The sequence below is a fragment of the Drosophila kikkawai genome, chromosome 2L (assembly GCF_030179895.1).
Source record: "Drosophila kikkawai strain 14028-0561.14 chromosome 2L, DkikHiC1v2, whole genome shotgun sequence".
Taxonomy (NCBI): Eukaryota; Metazoa; Arthropoda; class Insecta; order Diptera; family Drosophilidae; genus Drosophila; species Drosophila kikkawai.
In genome coordinates, this window is record NC_091728.1 from 17,635,128 (window position 1) to 17,647,756 (window position 12,629).

Below are 12,629 nucleotides of genomic sequence, written 5' to 3' on the forward strand. Positions count from 1 at the left end.
ACATTATAAAAAGAGGTTATAGGTTAATATGTTTACAAACTTTAATTTAAATAAATAAATCTTTGAAGTTTATTTGTGTTCTTTATTTTTTAAGATTGGATTGTTAATTATATAACTTTAGTTGCTTAGACCCACTGTTTTAAGTCCACCAATTAGTTGTCACTTGGTATTATTTTTGTTTAACTTTCTCTAACGAGATGGTGAAGTTTTTGATAGCTCTTCATCCTTGAAGCATCTAATGCACTCCGCCGTCCATGCTGGACGACAACCGAATGTATTGTTTAGGAGCATTAAAGCCACCAAAAGGTATAAGAGTCCTTTGATAATATCCATTTTCGGTTAGCTGATTCCTCAAAACAACAGGCACTCTAGGGCCTGAATAAGTCGTCTTTTATACCAAACTTGTTGCAACGCTTCATAATTATTTTTAAAAGGTTTAATAGGCTTTGTCACAGATTTAGTAGTAGTGTTCCACTAAATCACAGAGAGGCCTTCTTGACTAATTAAACAAAACCATAAAATTTCTTTTAAAAATTTTCTCATACTCAGGAAAAACGTTGACTATACATTTTTCACTGAAATAATGAATCAAATATCATTTAAAATAAATAACTTTGCTTCTAAATAAATAGTTAACTAATTTTATTTATCTTTATAATAAAAAGAAACCTTTTTTAATATTTTGTTGTTGTTATATTTTTAATATTTATATAAAACAAGTTAGCTTAAGAATTAAGGTATATTTGTGTTCTTTATTTTAGTAAGATTTGTTGTGCAACACATTACTTTAATTGCTTAAATATATATTCATGGCTAAATAAAGCCATTTGTTTTTTTTTTTTTAACCTCGCTCTTAGTCTTTAAGGATATCTTCAAAAGGTATCACCGTTGTAGAAGTCATATATTTTTCTTCTCGATTTCTTAAGCAGGTACGGCACTGCTCTGTCCAAGCACATCCTAATGCCTTGTTTAGGATCATGAAAGCCATTAACAGGTGGAAGGTTCCTCTGATAATATCCATTTCGGGCTAACTGATTCCTGAAAACTTGCTGCAGTGCCTGAATAAGCCGCCTTTTATACAAAATTGGTTGCAACGTTTTCTAATTATTTTAAAACGGTTTGAAAGGTTTCGCCATAGTTTTAACAGTAACGTTCGTTCCACTGAATCGCAGAAAGGCCTTCTTGACTAATTACACAAAGCCATATAATTTCTTTTAAGTATTTTCTCATACTCGGGAGAAACCTTGACTAAATATTTTACTAAAATAATAAAATCAATTTACAGTTAAATAACTCAACTAAAAAATCAATAGTAAAACTGTTTCTTTGTGGTCTCACCACTTAAATATTCTACGTGCTTGATAAGCAAGCTTAAAAAGCCATCTCGCTATTGTAAACAAATAAATTAAATCAGTTTGTATAAAATGCCACAACTATCTGGATACAAACATAACATTTTGGTTCATTGAACCATTTAAATCAACGCTTAAACAACAATTTGGTAGGCCAAACATGAATTTCCAAGCCTCCCTTCACGCTAATAATTACTATGTTTAGGGCTAAGCCTAATAAAACGACCATTTAAATGGATATATTTATATTTAATTTGATATATATATTTATTTCACCAAAAAACTCAGTGTTTTTAGTGTGTATCAAATCAAGCACTCGAGTTAATTGCATTTAAATTTAATTAGCAGTAAATGTTTACAAATTTTGCGGCATCATAGAGGGTAATCAACGGTGGCAAGGCTAAGGGAATGGCAGATAATTAAACATTGAAAGTGGGCAGAGAAAGGATATACATCCATGTATGTATATAAACCTATATATAATTCACCTAATTTGTATTTCGTTAAATACTTTGTTTTCTCTTTATTTTATTTATGGCTGACCGCAAATGGGATCTATATTAATTTGTATTAAAGTAGGCAATGTAAAAAACGAGGAGTACACATTTTGTGATGTTTAGATTATTATTTGTATTAATATTGATTATTAAAAATTATCCGTTTTATTACTACTTATATATCTATTCTATATATCTATTCTTGGAATGTTAAAAACAAAAGTAAATTACATTTTTAACTGCCTGAAAGGGAGTCAACAACTTCGGCTATTGAATGTTTTAGTTTTTAACTTTTAATTTGCGTTTTTTCTCTCTTTTTTTCATCTGCAGTGGTTAGTTCAGTCGTGTAAATGCTGATTTATTATGGCCCACATTTCGAGCCGCCATTAAAGTTATTAAACAAAGTGCATAAATTAAAAAAAAAAAAGGAATGGGGCAAATGTGAAACAACATTCGGATCAATTTACATGGCTCGTCTCTGCATAAATAATAAATAAATTATTTCGCTGGCTCATTACAATAGTAGCAGCGCCACTAGAAAAAAAATATATATATAGCCCAACGAGGAGTTAATTTATCTATGGAATGGACTCGACTGGGCTATAAAATGCAAACGAGTGGTAAATTTAATAAATTCATTATCAGCTCATTAACAGCGGACACACGGGGCGTATGCGCAACTAGCAATTTGCAATTAAAGTGAGACAAAAATTCGGACACCGAAATGAAAAATGCCCAAAGAGCCTTAAAGCCAATAAGTTGCTGTTTCCTTTTAGCATTTTTTGTTCTGTTTATTTTCTCTGAGCCAAAAGTGTTTGGGCGTTGCTTTGAGGCGCAGATTGTTAATTGCAAAATAATACACACACAAAGCACAGGCCTTTCATCAATGCTACCGAAAGACACGCACTAACACACGCTGCTCTGTGTGTGTGTGTGTGGAACAAAGGAAGTGCCAAAGTAAGGCGTAACTACAAGGAGCGCATGTTTCGGTTAATTAGTAAACATCCCAAAAAAAAGGAAGAAAATAGTGCAGAACAGATGCGAGAGGAGCAGAATAAGGGCAAATGAACAAGCATAAAATGGCAAAAGGGGGTAACAAACAGGAACAGGATGTGAAATTGACGGCCAAAAGTTATAGACGCGGAAGTGATCATTGTATAATTTTAGTTTAACATGAACAGTGATTGGTTTGGTTAATTATCCTTAAAAGTCATGAATTCTTAGGATGTACACAATATTATATTTTTTATATTTTATTTTTTTTATTATAAATATTTATAACATATTTCATAATTATATAAATTATTACAAAATCCAAATAGAATTTATCTTTTCGTATTCCTTTTTTCCATACTCTCCCAACAACTTTCCATCTACTGGGTATTGGCCAGGAATTACAAAAACTGTTGGCCAAGTAAAATGTAACATCGGCAGGTGGTTAAAGGGGGCAGGAGAATTCGGGACACAGAGTGTTGAGCCTGAACTGTGCTTAAAGTGCTATTGTATGTGCCAGCAGGCTTCATCCCTCCGCTCTGTATGCCTCTCACTGGCCACCGTTTCCATACCATTCACCGGACACTGTAGTCAATGCTTAATTTGTTGGTGTAGCCAGGACCTCTTCACTCCATCCGCAGGACCTGCAGGCAATTGAATAACATGTGTGTGAGTGTGTAAGCCCATGAGGCATTTTATTAAAGCATTAAGGCTTGTATTTTATGCCAGCCATTTGTGTCTTTATGGGCGGATACTGCTGGCCAGAGGCAGGATCCGAACAGCTTCATCTACAATAATATTGAAATAGTTGCTTTTGGGCCAAACGTTAATTTGTGTTTAGCAAATTGTCGAGAGAACTGTTTCCTTTGATAGTTTGATAGAAAATATAGTATATTTGGAGAGGATTAACGGAGAATTTAAAATTACTTTTGATTGTTTATTGAACCTAAATAATTTACAAATATTAATTACTTCTTAATTCAATAACCATTAATGTCCAACTTTTGGTTTATCCAAAAATTTTAAAATATTTAAAAAAAAAAACAAGGAAAATAATTCTATATAAATTTAAAGTTTCATTGATTTTACTTACACTCATGTTACGCACTGTAGATCACGACTGGCGCTGCACATAAAACAGTTCAGAGTTCGAAGAGTCTCGGGTAAGTCTTGTGTTTGAAATATATACTGGCCAATGCACTTACGACCAAACTTTCTTTCCAACAAATATTAAGCAAATATATAAGCATCTTTGCTGGTGTGAGTAGACGATGTAACAAACGTGTGCTGGTGTGTGTGTTTATGTGCTTTTATGTAAGTGAATGTCTGCATAAATTGCAACCAACGTGGCGTATACACAACGAACAGCACAAAACTCACACATAGGAATATTTCTCGCCTTATGAATTCGTATTTCATATATGAAATTTTTTCATTCCACAAGGACGATGGATGACGGGAGGCGGCGGCGGGAAGGATGTTGTTGCCGTTTTGCAAAATGCAACACACCAATGCATAAAAATGCCATATTTCAGAATGTAAATATATTCTTTTAGCTTTTTTGATAAATGACAACGCGGTGTGCTGTGCAGCGCTGATGAAAATGCTGTAAAGATGGTGGCTACAGCAGTGGCTCGTCCTTCGTCCTTTGCTTGAATAGAAGCGAAGCGAAGCGCGTGAGCAATATGGAGCGTGCTGAGGCTACTATGGCCACTACTACAACTATTCTCATTTCTACAACACAGGGAAAAAATTCTAATAAAATTTTAGGTATTAGTAAATTAAAGAAAAAACTTAAATAATACACAATAATAATCTATATTACTAAGAAAATAAAAATATAAAATGGTAGACTTCTGTGAGAAGAAATTAAAAGAAAAATGTATATAGGAAAAATATTTTCACTGTAATGCTTCCTGTTTTTTTTTTAGGAACTGACGAAAGCAGTAGCCACACATGCAGACATATCAAATAGCAACAAGAAAAATCTAGAAGGAAAATACATTTCTTTTGCCAGCATTTTGCGCGTTGGCATTTTAATTTAATTTGCACACACTGAAATTTTCTCATTGATGGAACATTTGGTCAGAGGTCCCTTGTTTTTATCTCTGGCATATTTGTTCTTTAATTTCTTTAATCCAAATTTATACACAAAACTGTCAACTGCAGTGTTTCGCAATGGAAAAATTTGTAAATTGTGGGTTTCCTTTAAATAAACTTTAATGATAATAAGAAAATTATACAATTATCTTTATAATTTTTACTTTAAGATTTAAATAAAAAAAAAACACAACATATTTTTAAAGAATCTTTGTCATATCCCGACAAATTAACGAGTTAAATAATTGATCTCAACACATTGTTCGGTCGTCCTTAAGCTTGAACTGTCATAAATGTGTTTAAGCACCTGATAAATAATGTTTTTTACGCTTGCGTCAGCATTGTATTTTATAATTTTTAATTTTTCATTCTGTCGGTTGGTTTTTTCCTGGTTGCTTTATTAAATTTTAACATTTACTGTTGACATTTGAGTGCTGACTTCAGCCACCCGCGGCGCAGCCGTATGCGTAACATTTATGAAAAGCATTAAAACAAGAGAGATTGCCTCACGTGACGTATGAGCAATTTTTTAATTACCAACCGCAGGAGCAGCAGCGCAAGCGTTAATAATATTTCATGACGCGTGTGTGCGTATTTAACGGTCTTCATTAAACGAACATTCTGCGGTGTGCTTTCAACCTGCGATGCCTGGAAAAAATCCAGGAAATTGTTGAGAAATACCCGAGTGCCTGGCATTCCGTTTAATGATTTGCATGCCAAAGTCAAACAAAGTTTTCCTTGACATCTTTGCAATTGCAGCACGTAACGCAAAGGGAAAATTGGCTGGCTTTTTCCCTCACCACTGTCAGCTCTCTGTCTCTGCGACTTTTCACATTTTTGTGGGCCAAATGATGCAGATGATGATTCATGGCCAGCAATTTTTTTGCCAAGACCAGCCACAAGCCACCGCGTAGAAGCCAACCGAATAAAAATGTACACAGGAGCCGCGGAAAACAAAAGCAGAAATACAAATTCATGCAGAATGACATAAGTCACCGCGAAAGTAATTTTTCACTAATGAGCTTGCCAGGTAGTGGCGGAGGAAACCGAAGGAAATGGCAGGGAAAACGGAAGCATTAGTGCTGGCACAGTGGCTCTAAGGGGAGTTTTTCTGTGATCAAAAAGGGAAAGAAGAATTAATTTAAAATTTCAATGTAATACTTTATGATTGTTTAGATTAAAATTTGTTTTTTATAAACATTCAAAATATTTTCTTAAAATTATTATTGTTGTCAAAATTTATTTGCCAGGCTTGGTCACCTATAGTTTATCCATAAGCTTAAGCTTTTGTTATTCCACACTCTCGCTCTACTGTACGGAAAAGATAATCCACCTTCCCTCGTCAAGATTTTCCAACATCTTTGTGTGCTCCTTTTCTCTACCCCCATCCCCCTTTTGTCTCCATTGCCGTGGTATCTTTTGTGTTTAATCTAATGATGTATCTCAGGTGTTTGTTTGTGAAATTTATCGTGAAAAGTTTTATGCTTTTATTCTTTGGCTTAAGGCGGAACGCTCGACCAGATTTATAACCCGCTATTAGTTCGGATATAAATATATACACAGCATCGTACCAAAAAGCAAAAAACAATCCAAATATCCCTAAAGGTACGAGGAGGGGGAAAATTAGGAGGGAAAAGCGGACCGGATGCGGATGTAGAGGCTTAATCAGATGAGTTTTGGCGGTTTGCTTGTATTTGTATTTGCATTGCCTATAATTAGCTTGCAATCTGACGCATCCAATTACACGCACTCTATGGCCTTCTCTCTCTACTCCTGTATACTCTCTCTCTCTCTCTCTACTCATGTATATCCTTTCTCTCTCTCTCTGGCAAGCATTAGCACCTAATTACCACAGAAGCAATAACAACACCTGCAGCAAGGACTAATGCACAAATTACAAAATGAATATTCATATTTCGTGTGGAACGGGAAAGGTTTCGGATGAAACGGCAGTTGGGGAAACTTTTGGGGGAGTATGGAATCATAGCCACAGCTTATTGCAAATGAAAGCCAGTAGCTTATCATTATTTTCCCCGACTTTTTTGCTTTTCTGGGAAATAATGGAATTTGGAGTGCTCTTTTTTTAAGTAAAATAAATTATACTGAAATCTTGTTGGAACCTTAAAGCGAACGAATAACTTTATGCAATATTTTCAAGTTTGTTATATGTTTTTTGTTAGATTTTTAATAAATTTGTAAAGCGCCTTATTTTTCAAGATAAATAATGAAGTCTATGAAGTCTATTAAAGTTATTTTTATGTATAATTTTGTTTATTTTTTTTATATTAATATACATTTTTCAAAGACTTTCTTCTTATAACAAGTTTTCCTTTAAATCAGCTCTTCAATTCCAAGCAAATAACAATCGTATTCCGATTTTCTAATAAAAATAAAAATAATTCCAATTAAAGGGTACTTATAGCTTTGTCCTTTAGCAGAGTATGTTTTTCTCCCATAATTTCTTTTGTTGTCCTCATCGGTTCCTAGAGTTGTTAGCTTTCCCAGCCAGCGAACACCTGCACTGCACAGTATCTGAGCTGCATTTGCTGTTACCCTTTGCACGGCTTTGGCTTCGGCGCTTAACAATGAAATTTGCGCATAACCACATGCAAATTGCCAAGCCACAACAGCAATAACAACAATAACAGCAATAGCAACAATAAGAGCTCACCATCAGCGCATACAAATAGCTTGCACACTCCCACCTCCCCCCGATGCATTGGTAAATGTGCAAATAATAATCTACGAGCTTGCCAGCGAAAAAAAAAAGAACGTAAAGGGATGTGTGCGGGGCAAAAGAGATGTCAAAACTGAAATTGCAGGCAGAAACCGCAAAAAGTACACAAAATAGTAAACAAAAACTGTGTGGATAGGTGTGTGCATTCAGTAGATACCCTAAATAAAATATAATGAAAACAGATTTATGAACAATAAAAACTTTGGAAATAATTTAAATTTATCTTATTGAATCTTATTTTAAATAAATTTATTATTTTAATATATTATTTTTATATAAATAATATATATAATATTATTTGTACCTTTTAAATAAAATCTTTAATATTTATATAATATAAAATTAAAGAAATCTTATTTTAATTGAGTGAATTTAATTCTTTAATAATAATGTAACTCTTATTACATTTTTTTAAATTTTTTTTACACTAGATATAATAAATAATAATATATATCTATGCATTGTAAAAATTATATTATTTTAAATTTATAAAGAAATAATATTCTTTCATCTCAAGAACTTGTAAAAGTAGGTCAGAAATATTAGTAAAAAATTTTTAAAAAATTCTTCTTTAATCTTTAAAAAATATTATTTACTTCCAGAGAGAAATGAAAATATTTTATCCTTAATTTCTAAATAAAAATCTTAAAATATATTAAATGAGTGTTCTTCCATAATACCCGTAAAGTGTCTTTCAAATAGAAAAAAACTGTTATTGGGTAAACATAAATTTGCCATGAAAACCACTGCTAAAGGGGGTGGTAGTGGGAGAAATACTATAAGCGACGCGAAGTGAGGTGAGCATATTGAAACATATTACATGAATACGCGAGTTTAAAATTGGCAGAGGGATGGTCGTGTTTTACACATTAATCGATAAACTTTATTATAATTCGTTATGGGTTGCATTTGGCTCTTTCCTGCGCGTGTGTATGGTGTATGGTGTCTCTGTATATTACACATACGCCACGTTATCCGGCCTTTTTTCAATGTCTGACCCAGCCTGTCTGCTGCAGAATTTTTGGCAATTTTCACAGTGTCAATGCGTGTGAATAATATTTCATTTTCCCCCAAAGGGAAGGCCACAAAGATTGGCGGGCGTGCCACTGAAAAGTTTTTGTTTATCAGTTAATTAGAATTTTCGGCGGATTGAAGTTTTCCCCCAAATTGTTGTCCGAGTGGAAAACGTTGAAAGTTATTGCAACCTTTTTTCCAGCATCCGTTTCGATTTAACTTTTCGGGGGGGCCACACAGAAAAGTCTGGACATGCAAACATTGGTTAAACTGCATTTTTCTTCTTTTATTTTTCTTATTTTATTGTATCATATTTTTTGTTGAGGCTGCTGTTGTTGTTGCTGCTGTTAAAAGTCCACACAAGCTCATAAATTTAAAAAATGTAATATCCCTCTTACGGAAATGACAATTTATTGGTGGTTTTTACTATTCGCAATTTATTTTAACTCCGCAAGGAAATGCATTGCGGATGTAACGCCCCGCCAATCCCCACGCCTTTTACCAACCAGCCATCCGTAGTAAAAGTTGCCAGCAAACAGAGAAAGCGACAGACGAGCAGACAAACAAACAAACAAACAAGCGCTTGTCCACTGTAAATACAACAAAAAGGGTGGCGAGGTGGCGTCGAGGGGTTGCAGGAAAGAAAATAAAATAAATATAAATATCGGCTGCAAAGTGGCCAACAGCAGTAGCGCGTTACTGTTAAGGATCGGGATTTACTTTGGGTTTAAAAATGTCAGTACCCTGTGATGTACACAGAACCTATAGAAAGATGAAAAGGAGGAAATATAATAACATTTACCGAGGAAATAAAAAAAATATATATTTATTTTAAATTTATTTTTAATATTTTTTTGTATATATTTTTATATACAAGTTCTAAATTAACCCAAGACACCCTGCACAAGCCCCAGCTGCACGCGCTGTTGACATGGGAAAAGGGAAAACTGGTGGCAGCGACTCAGATTGAAAATCCGTTAAGTCATCGCCACTACTAACCGCTGTGGCCATGGCTGGATATCGGGTTTTCCAGGATTTTCCACCCCCGTCACCTTTTTGTTTTTCTTGTTTTTTTTTGCGCTGCTCTGCTGCTTTAGTTGTTTCTTTCGAGAGAAGCTGCTGTCAATGCGCTTGTTTGTATTGTTGCTTTGCTGCCGCTTCGCTTTCCCACTCTTCCGCTTTTCCGCCAGCCTGGCACTCGGCTTTCGGCCACTGCTTGGCTGGCTGGCCAAATCCTATGACAAATAAACGCTTCTCCTGCAATTTGTACTCGCAGCCGAGACTGACTTTGCTTTTAATTTAAGCAAAGCCGGCCGAGAGCTCGGGGAATTGAATTGCACGATGAGATTTGGCCAGACTCGACCACCTCTTTCAGTGGTGGAAACAGGGCAAAGGCAGGAGCAGGCCAATATTAAGTCCCAGCCTTCGATGAACCGCGAGTTAACATTTTAAAGGCAATAAAAATTTAACAGTTTCGGTGGGAATTTATTTAAAAAAATAACTAAAGTTCAAATATTTCTTTCGTATTCACATTATAATTCATTTTTATTTGCTTGTTCTCTTATAATTTTACTACAATTTATTTTCCTTAACAAAAATACCTATTCAGTAAAGACGTTTTTTTATTTTTAAAACTAATCCAAAAGGAAGCATTTGTTGAATGCAATTACAGGCTTTGCCAATTCTAGCTCTATTTCTCCCGTTTTCACACATGCATTTATCCGGCGAACAAACGTTCTGCAAACATGTGAATCTACATAAGCATCCTTGTCGACATGAAATTCGATATTTACCCAACTAAATTGCATTTTCCATTTGACTTGAACACGAGGAAAAGGAAGCGGATGTCGAGGATGGCAACCCTGCCGAATACGATTAATTAGACGATGAACTAATTGAATTAGAATAACTTAAATTAGGTAAACAGTCGGAGCAAGGAATGCTAATGTTATTGACAAACTCCGCCAGCAGGAGGAGCAAAAAGAAAAATATTCTTCAAATCCAATTTGAAATGGTAAACGCTGCTGTCTCTTTCGTGGTCCGTCGTCTCGCCCCAACGCAGAGGGAATTAATTAAGTGCATTAAAACTTATTGAACTGCATGAAGGGGCGAAGGGGGGGGGGGATGGATGCAAATGATTTAACTGGAGCGTGGGCAACCTCCTCTCCCTCAACAGAAGCCCCATTTGGCCCGGTTCCCGCTTCGCATCGGTGGCTGCAGTCAAATGCTAAATGCCGCCACAGGACGGTGGAAAGGCAGCACTATCGGTGGTGTGGAAGCTACTGCTGCTCTAGTGGTTTGCTTTTTGCAGAGGCGTAGCCTAAATAGTGGGGTAAATATAGAATTAAATTTTATAATTTAAATTATATAAATATTATTTATTTTCCTTTTAAAGGAAACACAATTGTCAATTAGTAAAATCCCCTATAATCATTTTAAGGCTACGTCCTTGTCCAGCGTCCAACCTCACGTATCCTGCGAAAAACGGAACGTGCATGGCCACCAGGGACCCCTACACACACACACACACACACATGCATAAATGCCGCATTGGTATCTGTGTGTGTTTGTGGAATGCGTGATGGAAAAGTTGCTGCTGGCGCGTGATTCCAATCGAGTTATTACAGAAATTAATCATGTTGAACATGCATGGGAATTGCACACTCTCGCACACCAACATGCATATTTGCATCAGCATATGCATGCCGCATTCGTATGCACACAGTCGTAAAGAGCAAAACCCCGAATCCAAAAGGGATTCCAAGGACGAGGGCAACCGAAAAGATTATATCATTGTAAGCATTCTTTGAGTGAGTGATTAAAATGCAAAATGGTGCGAGTTGTGTTGAAATATTGTCACAGGCCACGGCAGGGTAGTCCAAGTTCCAGCGAGGGAGGATTTATAAATAGAGAAAATCCTTGAGAGAAAGGTTATGAAATATCTAGGGAATATTGGAATTAAAATACAGATAACTATAGATAAAAATAAAATAAATACTTAAAAAATTAGTATGTCTTATAAGTTAAATCCTGTAATAGGTGAATTAACTAATTTTACTTATTATAATATTTAATAACCCTTAAAAAACCTGCTTCGGTTGCTTACTTATTGCTCACTATCATCTCGCTTAACCGCCAGACTCCCCGAAGAAGCATGTGTTAAGCTTCCAGCAATGTCACAAACCTGCGCAGGATAAAGGACCACTGGCAAGTGTAATTTGCATTGATTTACGACCCGCAGATGAAGGAGCAACGTGGAACATATACAGCGGCAACCTGCAACCTGCAACTGTGCGACACTGCAGCAGCAGCAATGCAACGATGTCAAGGTGGGTCAGGGCTGCCACTGCCACTGTTAATGCGTCTACGGCGGCATTCCATTCGAGACCGAGGTCCTTTCCGGGCTCGTGCCGTGTCACGTACATTCAATTAAACGCCCTTGAGTGCCGCCACGCAGCCACGCCCCTCTGCTCTCGGCCGCCGCTGCCGCCTTTACGTCTCTTTGGGCTCAGTTTATTGGCATGCCATTGCCAGTGCCTGGACCAGGACCTGGACCCGGGCCTAGGACAGCAAGGATGGTCCCGAGAGCAATGAGCTAAAGATAAATAACAAGCCATATAACGCATACGCACTGTGTGTCGCCCGACCCTTGCCGCAGCATCAACAGCAAAAACAAGACCAGAAGCGGCAGCAACAGCGCAGCAGTTTACCCTTGCCTTGTGCTAAAAAGGAAGCGCATTTGGGGCAGAACCACTCTAGTAGAGGTGTACAGTGTTAACTGAATAAATGAAAACATTATAGAAGATAAAACGAAACAGACAAGTAATCTAATGAACCAGAATTACAGATATCTCTTTCTTTTTATATAAATTAAGAAAATCAAAAAAAGATTCCAAAGTTTTTATCGATTATCAAAGACTTTCTTACACATTACAT

At 35.9% G+C, this 12,629-nt stretch overlaps 1 long non-coding RNA gene across 1 annotated transcript; it reads left to right on the plus strand.

Moving 5' to 3' along the window:
- Positions 1-1,241: 1,241 nt before the first annotated feature.
- LOC138929152 (uncharacterized) lies at positions 1,242-4,571 on the plus strand. Its single transcript, XR_011445595.1, has 4 exons — positions 1,242-1,501; positions 3,241-3,511; positions 3,956-4,005; positions 4,078-4,571. It is a non-coding gene; the product is annotated as an uncharacterized lncRNA (long non-coding RNA).
- The last annotated feature ends 8,058 nt before the right edge of the window (positions 4,572-12,629 follow it).